Here is an 18,224-nt window from a genome sequence, read left to right on the forward strand (position 1 = left end):
TCAGTTGCATCATTGCTTTTTTGACACTGGTGGAAGGACAAACAGACAGAAGGGATAATATAAACCACTTCTGTGTGGGATTACTGATGATCGCAGCCCCTCCATTGGTGTTAACACACCTGACCTTTAGATGCTTGAGGAAAACTTGTTTCCTTCCCCTGTTTCTTGCAGAATGTGCCCATACATACTGTAAATTTTGTTTCTCAGAGAATTGAAAAGTCTATCTACTAGTAAAAATGAGTCATGTGGACTATTCATATTTATAAGCATGTCAATTCTCTTCCAAGTGTGTTCTACATTCCCAAATAGAACTCTAGCAAATGAGGCCATCCAGTATATGTATGGCTTTTTGAGATGGTCTCCCTTCTTGTGTGTGGTAGACACACACAAGACATTCTTCTCTTGAGAGCCATACAAGCTGATGTGTGTATCAATGGTTCACTCAGTTCCATAAAACATGAGATGAGATCTGAAACTGGGACCGTATCTGCATCTCCTCTGGATTCCTGACAGCCAACTACACAGCTTCATTTGTCTCCTTGGTAACAAAGAACATGTATGGTTCCTGAACACAAAACTGAGATCTACAGCTTCCGTTTTATATCATGGCAGAAAATAGGACTAAAGTGAACTCAGTTACTAGAGCCTTCATGCATATGGGCCACTATGTCAGCCCAAAATTTATCAGTGTTTATCTCAATTCATGATATAGGTTCCTTACAAAGCAGGCTGACCTGTTACTATACTTAAGTACACATTTCAAACTGTCTTTCTCAAGTAATCCTTTGACACAGGGTAAAGAAAACTTCAGTATACTTAAAAGTGTGAATAAGACTAGCTGTCAAACAGTCCAACATTAAATACATAGTAAATAGCTAGAGATAACAACAGATATTTCCAAATTTGCAAACCATCAAAGGTTTGGAAGAGACAAGAATAAATTTATAAGAAACAACAAGAAATTGTTTATATGACTGAAGAAGCAAGAGGACCACAGAAATTTATACTAGATTATCTATTATAAAACACCACCATAAAAGGAATATCTCTTTGGAATTGTCCACATCACTAAATAAATAACAAATTTCACTGAAGTGTATGTGGTAGCTACTTAGTCAAGCTGGTAACATTCCTGGCTGACAGATTGCTTTCAGTTCTCAAAAGATACAATATGATGTCCACCAGGCACATCTGGAGAGAATGGTTGTGCACAATTCAAGTGCACAAGACATGCAGCATGCAATATTAAATTCTCCTTTTGATATTTATACAGTCTCTGTGTTGATGATATCATCAATTAAAAAAACTCATAAGAAGTTAAAACAATTTGGGCTCATACCACACAGGGACAGAAACAAAACAAACAAAACAAAACCAGAAATGGAATACTGCATGAAACAAGATAAAAGAAAGTTATCACTAATTAAAATATGTTGGGTTGATAAAAGGAATTAAGAAAAAAATTATGAAGTCAATGGGCTTCCTATTCTTTTTCCCTAAAGGCAAACAGAAGCAGTGTTTGGCAGATTGCTTAGTTCCTAGACATCTTCTGTTTATATGCAGTGCTGCTCCCACAGTTTTAAAATATCTTGAGGAAATAAGAGTTGTGTTGGCAGCCCAAAGAAGTTGCAGGTACTTAGTGCATGGCATTCCTGAATCCACTTCAGAAGTTGGAAGATTAATCACAATATATGTTAATTTGAAAGAATTAAGAAATACTGAGCAGACTCATAAAGCACAGTTCTGGGTGTGTCTGTGAACGACTGATCTCAAACTGAGCAGGAAAACCCACCCCTGATGTGGGTTGCATGAACCAATAGACTTGTAGCCTGGATGGAATAAGAAGGGAAAGGAGGCAGTGCTCTCACTTTGAAGAACTCCAGTCTTCCTGAGCTGTCCATCCTTTGCTGTAGTTGCCTTTGGACACAGTGTGATTAAACAAAAAGTATAAATAGTGCTTAAATTTTACAAATTTATTACAGGTAAATGGATGCAACTAGAGACCACACTCATAAATGAAATAAATCAGACTTTCTGTGTAAATATTATATTGTCTCCCTAATATAAGAAACTGAAAGATTAAATAAGATCTGTAAGGTACAATAGAAATTGTAAAAGGGAAAGAAACTGCTCAAAAGGAAAGAGCAACTGGGATGGGGAAAGGAGAGAAAAATGAAGGGGAAAAATATAAATATATATGAGATAGCTCAAATAATTGTATTACTCATTCTATTAGTTTGGCAACTATTTTGAAGACAATAATATGTATTATAATAACCATCATTAATTTCCTATCATCTTGCTTTAAAACTCTATATTGTTTTTAATTTTTTAATTTTTTTTTATTTTAAAGATAGTAAAATACAACAAAATAAGACACAACAAAGCCAGTCAAGACAATGCAGTGAAATTGGTACAGACCTTCAGAGAACAATACCAGGATAACAATAATAGGTACCATAGTGTACACAATAGTTGTCCATTCAATCAGGTATAGCAAAATCAAACTCAAAATAGAACACTATAAAACCAATCAAAACAGAATATTGAACAGAGCAAAATAGTTAATCAGAACAAAGCAAAACAGTGAAAACAATATTTGCCTTGAAAGACAAGACAGAAGGAAACCCCCTGTATTTGCTATATTGCATACTGTCATCTTCCCAAGAGATACTCATATCTCTGACATCAGGTTAGCATAATCAACCTAACAATACAAGCATTTAGCTGCTTTCAACTCTAGCTGTCCTCAGAAACCATCCAGTAGCTAACCGGGTGGGGGTGGGAGACGTTTGAGTCTCAGTCCACGTGCGGGAGACACTGACTTTTTCTCTTCCCTGGTACACCCGTGGCTTGCTCCACTTACCAGGAAGGATGCTTTCTTGGTTGATCCTCCAAGTTTTATTCTTTAAAATAAAAAAAAATTTATTACAGTGAAAGACACAGTGCCATGAATTGCCCTTAAAATACAGTTGTTTCTAACACAATTATCCCATACTGTAGCCAGTTTCTGAAGCAGTTCTGGAAGTCCTCTTTTAAAAAAAATTTTTTTAAGAGAGAAAAACAAAACAAAACAAAGCAGATAAGAACAAAACAATGCAGTCAACACAGGATTTCAAAACAGGACAACAGGAAATCAACAGTGGTGACCATAATGTCTCCTGGTTTCTTCGAAATAGTTGTCCATATCTTCACACACAGTGAATTCAAACAATACAAAAAATGGTATAAAGCCATTCAAAACAAAAGAATGAAAGCATTACAGGCCTCCAAAACCAGACAATAGGAATATCAACAATGGTTACCATAATGTCTCTTGTTCTCTTCAAAATAGCTATCTATAGCTTCACACATATGGAAATTAAATCATGGAAGACAGACTAAAACCAATCAAAACAAAGAAAAAAAGCATTACTAGACTTCACAACAGAATAACAGGAAATCAGCAGTGGCTACCATAATGTCTCGTTTTCTTCAAGAGTAGCTGTTCATACCATCACACACAATACAATCAATTCTTATAAATGCTTTAGGGCAAGTTCTAGGCATGTGTAAACCTCTACATGTACATCGGAAGTCCTCTTTCTTGAGTGTCTTTAGTTGTGCTGTTGTGGCTGCCTCAGTGTTTTGAATTAATTAACAATTTTCAATTGGAACAATTTTAGTAGTGAAAGCATAGCTTCCTTGCTGCGGGGGGTTGGGAGGGGTGGGTGGGTGGGGAGTAGGCCAGTGCAAAGAGCTTGTGGCCCTGAAGGAACCAGGCGTCACAGCTCATATGTGATTTTTAAAGCATGTGAGCTGCTCTTCCATCTGGGGCAGCAGCTCAGTCCATTTAGGAGCAGTCTCCTCCTTTCTGTTGAAGAGGGGTAGTTCCCATCCTGACAGGGAGCTTTGAGGAAATGTCAAGGAGCCAAAAGTCCTTGAGGGTGGAGGGGTATGTCAAAGAACCAGTGTAAATGAGACTACACTTAATTGGATTTCGAATTGATTTAGAACATTTCATCATCACAGTCATTTTGATTTTGGGAAGAGCCAGAAGTTGCATGCTTCCAGACCTGTTGAATCAGGTGGATGAGGACATACCCTAATACTTTATAAATCTGTTTTTTTTTTTTTTTTTTTTTATGTTGGCTGGCACAGAGCAGCAACAGCAACAGCAGCAATTGCCATAATTTTTAGTACACCCTGTAATGGCACTCATGAAAGAGGACTTCTGGAACTGCTTCAGAAACTGAGAAGAATGACAGGACAAGCGCGTTCCAAGTGTGGGAAAAAGACTTTGAGGAGGAACAATGCAAATTTGTCTCTTACTGTAATTAATTCTTTTTTTTTAATTTTAAGTGGAAAAAATGTAAGAAACAGTAAAACAGTTTCAAAACAGGCTAGTAGGAGAGTAGCAATAATCAACACATTGTATATTGTTATATTTATATTAGTTGTTCAGAGTACAAGATACAGCCAGTCCAGAAAATTACTAGCATGAAACTTTCCGCTCACTGAACCAAAGAAATCAGCTGCATAACTACTTTAACTGCCTTGCGTCTATGTATATTTTTTCCTTTTTTATTCCTTTCTTTCCCTTTTCATCCATCCAGTTTTTCTTTTCTTTTGAAGTTTCTTCCCTGTTCACAATATCTATTGTGCATTTGGATCTTCTTTGCTCTTTCAGATTCTCACACCGGTGAGACAATAGATGTTTACACGTGTAGGTTTGTTTTATTTCACTTTCAAGTATGGTCTCGAGTTGCATCCATTGCAACAAATTGGTTTGAATTTAAACATGAACTGGATATTTTGATCAGGCCTTGTTGGTCTCTAGTTTATTCATCTTTACAAAGCAAACTCACACTAGGAACACTTAATAGTAAACTTCTAGGTCTTCTGCTTTCGACTGCTGTTGCATCCTGTGCCCATCTTGTTCTGTGCCTCCTACCTTTTTGGCTGAGTAGTGACTGGGCTCTCCCACTTCTGACTCTGCAGATGGCCATTGTGAACTCACCATAATCTTCTGATTCTGTATCCTCACATAATTATACACATATTTTCTATTCGTGCTGTTTCTCCAGAGACCCTAATTAATATAGAAATGCCAATCAACAGGTTTTGGCATCTGAAAATTGGGTTGATGGTGTCTTCATGGTTCAAAAAGATTAGTAGCAACTTGTAGGGATTTGGCTGAAATTCTAGGAGCTCTAGGCAAACCAGGAAAACTTAGAATATCCATGCTCTCTGAAACTAAGGCCTAATGACATGGAACATCTGATTTTGCAAGGATCTGGTCCAGTATGAGACAGTCTGGAATAGGGATTCAGCTTCTGTCAATTGGAAGATCACTGCAACTTCCAGGAGAGGATCCCAAGGGACCCAGGGTGCACCTGCACTTTAGAACAGGTAGAGAAGTCAACCTCAGCGACATCCATGACTTCAGGAAGTGTCATTGTCCTTGAGAGGGGAGGTGTACCTGCCCATGGGCCTACATGTTAGGCAGATTACAGAGGTAATACAAAGGCAAATTTAGTGCCTTTATACCAAAGAGTGGGTCTGAGTGGGAGAGTTTATTCTCTGTCTCTCAAAGGGGATGGCCTCAGGCAGGGAGTGTAAAGGCAGAACAAAATGCAGAGGTGTGGAGTTACTTGGCTGCTCCTATTTTCAAAGCTTTGAAGTGAGTGGAGCTAGAAATGAAATAGAAAGCTATCTGGAGAAAGGAGTTCTGGGAAATGGGGATTAAATTGGATGTTACATGCAGTCCTCCAAAAAGGTGAAACAGAGTTCTGAGAACATAATAATTATAAATCAATTGATTCATGAAGCTATGACAACTCTATATATAAAAAAAAGAACAAAGAGGAACAAGCGATCTCTTAGTGAGCTGGTTCTTTCATACAATGGTTACTAAGTGGGCTCAGTATAAATCTGTGTATTTAGGTGTCACCCTTGTAAGTAACAGGTATTCAAAAATAATTGAATAAATAAATGAATACATAAACCAGTGAGTAAATAAATGAATCAGCAAATGAACAAATAAACATAAATCACTCAATAAATAGGAAAGGGGTGAATTCCAGAAGTGGAAATGAGTAAAAAAAAATATATCATGAAAGAGTGCTGGGAAAATCAATTGGTTTAGAGATTTATGAGTTATGTTTGAGACGTGCTTTCTTATGATCCATTTTAATTACCATTCTTTTTTTATTTAAAAGGAAAAAAAGAAAAAACAAAACAGTGTAAGGGTACAATTAATACAGAATTACAAAAAAAAACAATAAAAAATCACTAGTTAATAGATTACGTATTGTCATCTTAGAAATAGTTGTTCAAGTTACAGGATTAAAGCATACAAAGTGGACATTCAAACAGTGAAACTGCAAACAGTTGTGTTCAGTGATCAAAAAAAACCTCAGTAATATGGTCATCTATATTAACACACCTAAACATACTTGCAGTTGTATCTTTTAGAGCACTTTCTTTTTCTCTCTTTTTTACAACAAAATTTACACATTTTGGGTTTAATTACTCCCATAGTTCTTATTACTATTTTTTGGAAGAGAATAAAGTCAAATACGAAAAAACAAAGCTGTCAGTCAAAACCAAGGGTAGATATAGCACATGACGTAAAAACAGAGTACAAGGTTATCAACAATGGTTACCATAATGTCTCTTATTTCCTTAAAAACAATTGCCTATATCATTAGGTATAATAAAGTTGAACAAAACAGTACAAGACCAATAAAACCTAAACACTGTAAACATTACAGGACTTCAAAAGAAGATAATAGTCAAACCAGAATGGGCATGATAGTGAATCTTATTGCCTTCAAAGTAGTTGCCTAAACCCTCAAACTTGATACTATCAAACAGAATGGAACAGAGTCAAAATAATCAGCCAAAATAAGATAGTGGGAGTAATACAGGGCTTCAAATCAAGTTAATAGGAAATCAAAAAAGTTACTATAATATATCCTGCTAATTTTTTGTTTTTCCCCTTAATTAAAAAATGATAAAAAATAATTTTTTAATGAATAAGAGGGAGATTGAGATAAAAGGGGACATCACAACATAACAATACAGGTCAAAGCATGACAATTTCAGCAACCTAGTGTTTCACCACCAAATAACTTGGCTTAATAGTAGTTACCATAGTGTCTTTTTCCTTGAAATATTTGAATATAGCTTTGTATACTATAGCATCAAGCATATCAAGACAGTGTGAAACCATTCAAGGGAATGAAAGTATTACAGGGTATTTAGAATCAGCTAACAGAAAAAGAACAATGGTTTCTATATTATCTCTTTGCCTATAACAATTTTTGTTTATACTATCACATATAATAAAACCCAGTAAGAAACAACATGATAAAACCAATGAAGACAGAAGAGCAACAGTTTGATGGAACTTCAAAACAAGATGATATTAAATCAGCACTAGCTATTATGATGTCTTGTTTTCATCAAAATAGCTGTTCATTTCATCACAGGCAATAATATCAAGCAGCCCAGAATAAAGCCATTTCAATTAATGAGGGAAAACATTATAAGGCTTCAAGGCCACATAATGGGGAATCATGATTACCACATATTTTTATATATTTGAATCATTTCTTACACTAGGGAAACTATTTGGTATTCACACATGTGAGTTTGATTTATTTCACTTATGAGTATGGTCTCAAGCTGCATACATTTATTTATAAATATCTCAATGTGATCCTTCTTTGTAGCTGAGTAGTACCCCTTGTATAAAAATATCACTATTTTTTTTATCCATTCCTTAGTTGATGGACACTTGGGTTGTTTCCAAGATCTGGCAATTACAAATTGTGCTGCTATAAACATGGATAAATATATATCACTGTGGTATGGTGCTTTCAGTTCTTCTGGGAATATGCCTAGAAGTGAAATAGCTGGAACAAATGAGACTTCCAATCCCAGCTTTTTGAGAAATCTCCAGACTGACCTCCACAATGGTTGCACCAGTCTACACTCCCACCAACAGTGCAGGAGAGTTCCTTTTTCCCCACAGCCTCTCCAGCATTTGTTGTTGTTGGTTTTCTTGATCCTGGCCATTCTTTCAGTAGTGAGATGGAATCTCAGTGTGGTTTTAATTTGCATTTCTCTAATGACCAATGAGGATGAACATCTTTTCATGTATTTCTTTGCCATTTGTATTTCTTCATCTGAGAAATGTGTATTCATCTTAGATGCCCATTTTTGGATCAGATCTTTGAATTTTGGGGGTCTGAGTTTTTAAAATTCTTTATATATTTTAGACAAAAGTCCCTTGTCTGAGCGGGAGTTCACTAAGATCTTTTCCCAGTTTGTGGGTTTTCTTTTTACTATGCTGGAGATTTTTTTTGACATGCAGAAACTTTTTAATAAGAGGTGGTTGCAGTTATTGGTTCTGGGAAGAATTTCCCCTGTGGTTTGATTCCTGTTCATGAATTCTCTGCCTACCTCTATGTCCTCAAGGTTTCTACCCAATTTGTCTTCCAAAAGATTTAGTGTTTCTGTTTTAATATTCAGATCTTTGATCCACTTAGATTTTAATTTAGTACATGGTGATAGGCATGGGTCTAGCTTTAGTTTTTGGCAAATAGAGAGCTAGTTTTGTCAATACCATTTATTAAAGAGACTGTCATTCTTCTAATGAACATGTTTGGCTCCTTTATCAAAGATAAGGTAGTTGAGTTTGTTTGTAGCTGTGGTTGTATCTTTTAATCTATTCCATTGATCTTCAGCTCTGTTTTGATTGAAGTACCATGTTGATTTTACTACTGTTGCTCTGTAGTATAACTTCAAGTCAGGGATTGTGATGCCTCTCACCTTGCCTTTGTTGGTTAGAACTGTCTTTGCTATTCTAGGTCTCTTCTCACTCCAGATGAATTTTAGGAGTGATTTCTCTAAATCTATGAGATATGTTGATGGCATTTTTTTTCGGGAATGAATTGAATCTGTATAAGAGTTTTGGGAGAATGGCCATTTTCACAATGTTTATTCTTCTTATTCTCTTGATCTAGCTTTGGTACTTCATATGTTTCTAGGAATCTGTCTATTTCTTCCGTGTTATCAAACCTTTGAGAGTAGAGATTTTTGAAACAGATGTTAATGATCTTCTGTATGTCTATAGATTGTGTAGTGATTTCAACTTTTTCATTTCTTATTGCATGAAATTGAGGTTTTTCTGGCCTTTTTAAAATAAGGTTGGCTAAGGGCTTACCAATTTTATTTATTCTTTCAAAGAACCAACTCTTTGAATCATTGATTGTTTGTTTTCTTAGTCTCTATTGTGTTGATTTCTGCTCTGATTTTTAAAATTTGCTCGCTGCTTTTGGCTTTTGGCTTGACTTGCTCTTCTTTTCCTAGCTGTTTGAGGTGTAGCATCAGGTTATTTATTTGTATTTGTTCACTTTTCCTGATGTGGGAACTCAGTGCAATTAATTTTCCTCTGAGGACAGCTTTCATTGCATCCCAGAGTTTCTGGTAAGTTGTATTTGCATATCCATTTTCTTGTAGGTATTGTTTAATTTTTTCTTTAACTTGCCCTGTGAGCCACTGATTACGCAAAAGTGTGTTGTTCAGTTTCCATGTTTTTGTGGGATTTGTGGGATTTTTGCAGTGTCTTTTATTATTAATTTCTAATTTCAAAGCACTATGATCTGATAACATGCAAGGAATCATTTAAACTCTTTTGCATTTATTTAAATATGTTCTGTGAGCTAATATATGGTCTATTTTAGAGAATGGCCCATGTACTGCTGAGAAGAATGTGTATTCTGTTGTTGTTGGGTGGAAAACTCTATACATGTCTATCAAGTCCATTTGTTCACAGGTATGATTCAATTCTGTTATTTCTTTGCTCATTTTCTGTCTGATTGATCTGTCCCTTGAAGTCAATGGTGTGTTAAGGTCTCCTCTTACAACTGTGTTACTGATAATTTGATTTTTCATTTCTGTTAATAGTTGTTTTATATAACTGGATGCTCTGGAATTTGGTGCACATATATTTAAGATAGTTATCTCTTTTTCTTGGACTTTTACCCCAACGAGTATATAGTGACCTTCTTTGTCTTTTCTGATCATTGTTGGTTTAAAGTTCACATTGTCTGCAAACAGAATGGCTACTCCTGCTTTTTTTGGATTCCTGTTGTGTGAAGTACTGTTTTCGATCCTTTGACTTTCAGTCTGTGAGTATCCTTCTGGGTTAGATGGGTTTCCTGTAAACAGCATATGGTTGGATTTTGTTTCTTGATCCATTCTGCTAGTCTGTTTCTTTGATTGGTGCATAGAGACCATTTACATTAATGGTTATAACTGTTATATGCTGGTTTATTTTTGACATGTTATCTCTCTGCTGTTGCATCTTTATCTTTCTGTTCTGTTTAATCATCTGTTTTGCTTAGTTGTTTATTCCTTTGTGTATCTAAACTATCTCTCAACATTTTTTGCAGGGTTGGCTTGTTGTTCATGAAGTTCTTCAGCTGTTCTTTGTCATGGAAGTATCGTATTTCATCATCAATTTTGAATGATAGTTTTTCAGGGTACATCAGTCTAGGTTGGAAATCATTTTGCTTTAGGATCTGGAATACTTCACTTGATGCTCTTCTTGACTATATTGTTTGTGCTGAGAAATCTGCTGTGATTCTGATAGGTTTTCCTTTATAAGTGATCTGTCTTTTCTCTCTGACAGCTTTTCATAATCTATTCTTGTGTTGGATTTCCGGAATGGTGATTATTGTATGTCTGGGTTCAGTTTCATTTTGGTTATGACTATTTGGGGTTCTATAGGCTTCACTGAACCTGATGTCAGTTTCTGATCTCATGTTTGGGAAATTTTCAGCTATTACTTCTCTAAATATCCTCTTGACATACTTTATGTTGTCCCCTTCTTTTTCATTAATCCCTATCAATCTTATGTTGTTTTTCTTTGTGTCATCTTGCAGTTGTTGAATTGTTATTTCCTGATTCCTTGTTATTTTTAAAAGATCTTTTCTTTCCTGTTCACTGGCTGCAATCCTGTCTTCAAGGTCTGAAATTCTATCTTCACTTTCATTAAGGCAGTTTTTACAGCTTTCAGTGGAGTTTTTTATTTCCTGTATATCTCTGTGCATTGCTTTACGTATTCTGTTTGTTTCTTATATTGCTCATCTAGGGATTCTTTTTGTTTAGTTCCTCCAATTTTTTTAACTGTGTTTTCTTTAGACGTATTCAGAATCTCACTTGTTTTTATCATTTCTTCTTTTACCTGGGAGATTATCTCAAGTTTGAATTCCTTTAACCCTTCCCAGAGTTGCTTGTTTATTTCAGCAGCTATTATGTCCAATATTTGAGGTGTATGGCATATGTTTTCTTGTATGTACTTCACTCCTAGTGTTTCTTGAGATGGGCTGGAATTTGAGATTGTAATTTGGTCTTTCGTTTTGTCATTTTCCTATATTTCTGTGTTCCTAGTGTTAGTTGAAAGCTTCCTCAGGGTCTGTTGGAAATCCACTTCTATGCTTGCAGCTCCTGTTACTGTGGCATCCACTTCCCCCAGGCCACTGGGCTTCTGGATCCCGTGACACTTGCCTGCTTACTTAGAACTCCATAGTCCTAAACAAGCTGAGCTCTGGGGACAATGTGCACCTGCCTGCTTGTGTAGAACTCCACAGTTCTCTGAGCGCAGCTGGGACAGGGAGGCAGATGTAGGTGCCTCAGACCAGCCTAGCTGTTTCACTGCACTTGGAAGGCTTGAGGGTCCTGAACAAGCTGGGCTTGGGGGAGAGTGTGTGGGGCACTTACCCCAGGATGCCAGGCTTCTGGAACTGGTGATGCTTGCCTGCTTGCTTAGAAATCCACAGTCCTCCAGATACATGGGGAGGCAGATGCAGGTGCCCCAGACCTGCCTATCTGTTCCACTGCACCCAGATGGTGCTAAGGTCCCAAACAGGCTGGGCTCTGGGGACAATGTGCACCCGCCTCCTTGCATAGAACTCCACAGTTTTCTGAGCGCAGCCAGAACCCCTGTTGTTTTTTTAATGAGTGAGCCTGAATTGGCTTTAAAAATTTGAAGTGACATTGGGTTGATGTGTTCATTTTCTTCTTTATTTCTGGATAGTCCTCTATATACTATCCTAGCCCTTTATAATGAATTGCAAGAATTTTTTTTATGATTTGGTGTTTACCTTTTACATTTATTGCCGTGTCTTTTGCTTTGTTTTCTTGTAATCCACAAACAAGCCCTCCAGAGCCACCAACCCTGAGTCCAAAATGGGGCAAGACATGTTTTTTTTAAAAAAGCAGTGCTGATTTTATCCTGGGCCCAGTGACACAGTGCAGTTGGAGTTTGCAAAAGCTATGTGTCTTCCTCAAAACTTTCCAGACTTTTTGTAGAAAGCACAGGTTACAAAGTAAGGGGTTATGAGCGTGGATCAGGAAATCTGCTAAGGAATGAGGAAGACCTTTGTGTCCCTTTGCAGAGGACAGAGAAGTCTAGCAGGAATTGACAATCCTTTGTCAATTTTTATTTTAGCACACAATTTTAGATAACGTATGTTATTTGTAGAAGTCAGCAATGATTAACATATCAGTTAGGTCATGTTCCCAGGGATTTATAATTCTTTACAGAGGGGAGCATTGATTAACATATCAATTAGGTCACCCAGGAAAAAAATGCATACAGAACAGTATAGTGGCATTACAGGTACTTTGGTCATATAATTTAGGCATAACACAAACATAACAAAGCTCTTTTTTCTAGTGTACAGCATGTTGTGCTGTATTTTTTTTTTACCATAAGAGGATTTTAGTTTTATATAGGTAAAGCTGATAATTTTGTATTTTCTTTTACTTTGACTTGGTTCCTTATCCTTAATTCCAAGGTTATGAAGATATTTATACAATGGTAACTGGTTCATGAATGCTTTTGTCTGTGAACAATTTGGTTCACAAGCAGAAGCACTTCGAAAAATTTTGTGTTTGTTTGCAAACACTCCATCTAGTGACAAGTATGACCAATGCCATTATTTTTACATGAACATGAATGTGGCCATTGTTCCAAGAATCTTGGACCAAATTAAGTCTGTGAACTGGGATACCACTGTATTTTCTTCTAGCACTTTTATGGGTTCAACTTTTTAGACTTAAGCCTTCAATCCACTTGAAGTCCATCCCACTGTACAGTGTGGCATATGGGACCAAGGCACAACAGCTATTCAGTGTCTTAACATTTTACTGAAATAATTTCTTCCTGTTAATCTCCACCTTTTCATTAAAAAAACCCTCTGATTGAGTCCTGCCTAAACTTTCTGTTTAAGCCCATGAATTAGTCTCTTGGTGAGCCCATGCTATTTGTTTTCATTTCTAAATCTTTGTAATCCATGTGAATGCCTGTTAGGGTCTGAACTCTGTCTTCATTTTGGTAGCTTGACATTTTCCAGGCCATGCTGTTTATTTTTCCACATAAACATGAAAATGAGTTTGTCTAATTCCTCTTCCCCATCCTATCCTTTTCCACTGGTGCCAACATTGGCATTTTTATTGAGCTCTTAAATTTGTAAACCACAGAGGGTGGATGGACATCTTCACAGCAGTGAGTATTCTAGAAAGCCAAGAACATGGTGTATTTCCATTCATCCTTAATGTCTCCCTCCCATTGGACTTTTAAAGTTTCTTTTTAATAGATCTTCACATTCCTTCTGTGTGTGCCTGACACTTTGCCTTTCATGGCTATTATATGGGCATTTCAGCCAGTATTTTTCTGGGTTGTCTTTTTCTGTATCTGATAGTTATTGATTTCTGAATATTAATCTGTGCCCCATTATGTTGCAAAGTTCTCTGGTTTCATTCAGGTTTTTTTTTCCCTAATAGTTTCCATATCTTTGCTTGGTAAACAATGACATCATTTGCAAAGCAGGAAGGATATTTTTGCCTTCGTATTTCAATAGACTTTTTTCCCTTCTGTAACTGAATTAGCTGATACTTCTAGAAAAAAGTACATAGGGAAGTAAACGCACAAGTGGAGGTTTCCTTTTCTTTATCCTTAACATTCAGACTAAGTTTATTATATTTAATCAAGTTAAAGAATCTCTTTCCATTTCTATTATGTTGCATTCTTCTTACAAAGTTTAGAGTACACTCTTCTAAGGAAGTTTGGGATATGCTCTTTCCAGTAACTATAAACATGAATCTTGCATCTGGTTCCTGGTCAGGGAACCAAAGATGTCATGTCTAGGAGATGAACATCACTGCTCTGCTGTCTGAGCAGCCCATCGGGATCATAAATTCAGCCCCAGTCAAAAAGTAGAGGGACAAAGTTTAACTAAAGTAAGACACTTTATTTGTAAAGAGGAAAAGTTAGGGGGTTAGAAAGGAGAAGATAGATAGCTACCCTGATAAGAATTGGGGTGGGGAGCTCCAGAAAGATGGAGAACCCACGGACCTCTCTTCCTGGCTGCTTTTGTGACATTATTTCCAGTGATTTACATGCAACGTCTTCCCATTTTTTCTACTCACTTACCCTTGACTTACTTTTCAAAGTCTTTGGGGTGGGCAACTAGGTGGCAAAAGGAATGCCTTAGTCATGGTTAGCTTCTAGTTAATAAGGGGGGTGTGTGGGTCTTTATTATAGACTATAAATATATGATGAATATATATCCCTGGAAAACACAGGGACCCTAGAGAGAAAGTGTACATAAATGCTTAGGTGTGAGTACACACTGCCTTAAAGTTATTCAGCCCCTGCTTGCTTCCCCCATATTGTATTGAAGGTAAGGGTAGTTTATCATTTGTGTCCTTGGCTTTCTGTCTGTGTCATGCCTGTAAGCTTTTTCCCTCACTGATCTCTTGATACAAGTCCTAATGCCATTTGGTGCCTTTCATTATCTAGTTTCTTTCCCTTTTTTTCTATCCCTGTCATTGACCTGCTTCCCAGAGGAATCTCTCTAGTAAAGTTTGTTTTTACCTCCTTCTAATGAGACCAAGCTAGTAGACCCAATGACCCCTCCATTCTGTTTTGCTGTCTACCGACCCCTGACTCTGCAAGGATCATTTGATTTTTCTACTGAGATCCATATTACAATATGAAGAAATGTTGGTCTAATATTAAACTAATATTTAATTCTCCTTTTGATTTCATCTGGGAAGAAAATAGCCTTGGTTCTGTTGTCTTATTGAATTAACCTTCTGCTAAATTCTGGTTCTAATGCTTTGTGTGGAAATTTTATGTTTTTGTTCATAAACAAAGCATTTTGTTGTCTCTGCTAGGTTTTGCTATCAGTATACATGTACATTTGGTGACTATTTAAAAATAATTTGTAAGTTTTCCTTCATTTTATATGGCCAGGAGTAATTTAAATTCATTTTGATTTGTTTTTTAAGTGACAAAAGTTGTATATATTTATCGCAAATTTATATTTCTTTAAAAGTTTGGTAGAACTGGTCTGTGAAACCCTCTTGTCTGTTATTTTTGGCAAATAATTCTATGATTATATCAATACTTCCTTTCAAGTAATCTAATTTTCTATCTTTTCTTTTGTTAATTTTAATATGCATGTTTTCCTAAAAAATACTTATTTTATCACAGGGCTTTAAAATTTATTTATATGAAGTTAAGAAATACTGAATTCTTGGAGACAGAGAGAGACAGAGATTGTTGGTCAGTCTCTCTGTTCCAGGTTTCTCAGCTGACTTGAGACATCAAGCAGAATAATTCACTGTACATCTTGGCACTGGTGACTTTAGTGAGCTCCAGCTTCAGTCTGACTAAAGCCCCTCCACAGAGCCTGGCTCACCCACAGTGATGTAAAAAACATAATAAATTACTATGTTAAGCCATTACATTTGAATCTGCTGTTGCACAGCAATAAATTACAGAACAGTTTACGTTGCAGATGGCTTAGTTTCAGGTATGTGTTTAATAAGTGGTGTCTCCATTCACGTTATTAATGAGTATTGCTTTATGCTTTTTCAAGTTATTTTTATCTTTGGTATTTTATTGTTTTTTTTTAAAGTCCTTTTTGTATATACTCTGTGTGGTTTGTTCTTACTGTCTGTATCTTGTACATCAGAATGCCTTTTCTTTATTTTAATGGATATTTTCATATAATACATTTAATTCCTGTTTTTAAGCATATATAATTAAGTGGTTTTCTACTTTAATGAATAATAGAAGTGTTCTTTTCCTTTCTCCTTTCTTTCCTACCACCTGATTTCAGGTGGTAATATAATGGTTTACTGTTTTACTGGGTACTTTCTGAATGGTTATATGTGCATGCTTCTTGTGTTATAATGGCATAGAGTTTTATACAATGGAACTCTGAAGACAGGAGCAACTTGGTACTTGAGGCAGAGTCCGTAGCCAGGGGCCTCTTTGCTGCTGGGTGATGACACAGTAATGACATTGTGCCATTCTCTGGTGCAATCCACCTGCCCAGCTTGCTAATTTTTATGTTTCCCTGTACTGAACTTACAGATACTGAACATCACTCATGCCTTTAATTAATATGCCTTCTGTTGCCCATTCAGGAAGCAAAATTTGAGATGGCCCAAAGCTGCCTCTGAAGCAAAGAAGCAAAGAAGCTGCCTCTGTGTATGAATGAGATGAACAAGCTGCACAGTTTCTGTCAGGGTTCTCTAGAAGAACAGAATTCCAATAATAGATAACAAATTGTAGAAGATGATTTATTAATTTGGTTTACAGGATCAGATATCTCCCAATGGCAGTCAGTATGGTGGGGAGACAGAGAATCCAGTAGCTACTTAGACTAAGAAGCTCTAGAAGCCACAGAATAAGAGGAAGTAAAGATGCAGCTCTGTTCTGAGTCTAAATGGCCAGGGAAGCCCATGGAGCATCACTGGTGTGAGGAAGGCCAACAAAGTTGGAGTCTGATGTCTGTGAGTGATACCAGCAGCAAGAACACACCCAGGCAAGCAGCATGGAGTTTGTAAATCCAGACCAACTTCCTCTTTCTTCTGCTTCACTCCCTCTGGGCTGCAAACCTATTGGGCTGTGTCACTGTTGGGCCTATTGGCCCACTGTTGGGCCTGTGTCACTGACAGGCCCTATTGGACCCTGTCACAGGGCAGGTCTTTCACCTCAGTTGGCTGACTTACCTGTCAATCATCTCCAGAAGCCCCTCATAGACACACCCAGAAGTGTGTTTCTCTCATCTCTTTGGTTCTTAATCCAGTCAAGTGGACAAGGGAGATTAACTATCATATAGTCATACATTAAACCTCTTTTTTTCTTGAAAAAATTTACTTTTAGAGTAAATTTCCCCCTAGACAATCTAATTTGTCACTGTTACGGCTTATGTCTAGATGTCCCCCCAAAGTCTCATGTGATCATAGGTGGCTTGATTGAGAGTGTATGATGCTAGGATAAAGGATGTGATCCTGAGATTGATGCACATTATAATGCTAGGATTAAAGGGGTGAATACCATCCATAAAGGGTGGGTAGACTAGGTTAAAATATAAGAGACAGAAAGAGGGTTGCTGTTGTTACTTGTTGGTTTCTGCCTTTGCTGTGTTCTGCCTGCCATGAACTATTTTTTCTTTCTGGTGTCCCTTTGCCCCTGCCTTGGAGGAAGCCAATTATGGACTGAAATCTCTACAAACTGTGAGCTGAGTAAACCTTTCCTCTTTTAACTTTGGGTGCTGGTTATTTTGTCTCTGTAATGAGAAAAGTATCTAAGACAGTCACCTTCAAAATATTTGGCATGTTGGGCAGTGTTTCTCATCCTAGCACCCCAGGAAAATGATTGTGTGCACTGAAGCTAGTGGAGTAACTTGGGTTGATGTTACTTGCAGCTGGAGTTGGGTACCATTAGCAACTTTCCTCTAATAGGAGTTTATCAGTGGTGAGTTTTCTTAAACACTGAACATTTTAGGAGACATAAGAGGAATGAAAAAAGATGACATAAATATCTAAGTAGCTCTCACCTGTGAAACCCAATCCCTCTTGTACCCAAACTTTTGCAAAGAACTGATAAAGTCATGTTTTCTACTCCCACGTTTAAAGCCGGCCTACTCACAGATTGCTTATCTGCTTTTTCATCTTAGTGAATAAACTCACTAATAGACATTCGGCAGATAGGAATGGGTGGCCTCTTAGATCTCGGGAGCTTGCTGCAGGAAACTACAATTAGCAGCAGTGACACAGTACAGATTCCTAGGTGAGTTACAAGCAATGGCAATTTAGAGCAGGACCATAATGTGTGCAGAAGCTGTTCCACCAAGACAATGCATTAA

The sequence above is a fragment of the Cavia porcellus genome, unplaced genomic scaffold (assembly GCF_034190915.1).
Source record: "Cavia porcellus strain 051 isolate PalLab524CR breed Dunkin Hartley unplaced genomic scaffold, mCavPor4.1 scaffold_33, whole genome shotgun sequence".
NCBI lineage: Eukaryota > Metazoa > Chordata > Mammalia > Rodentia > Caviidae > Cavia > Cavia porcellus.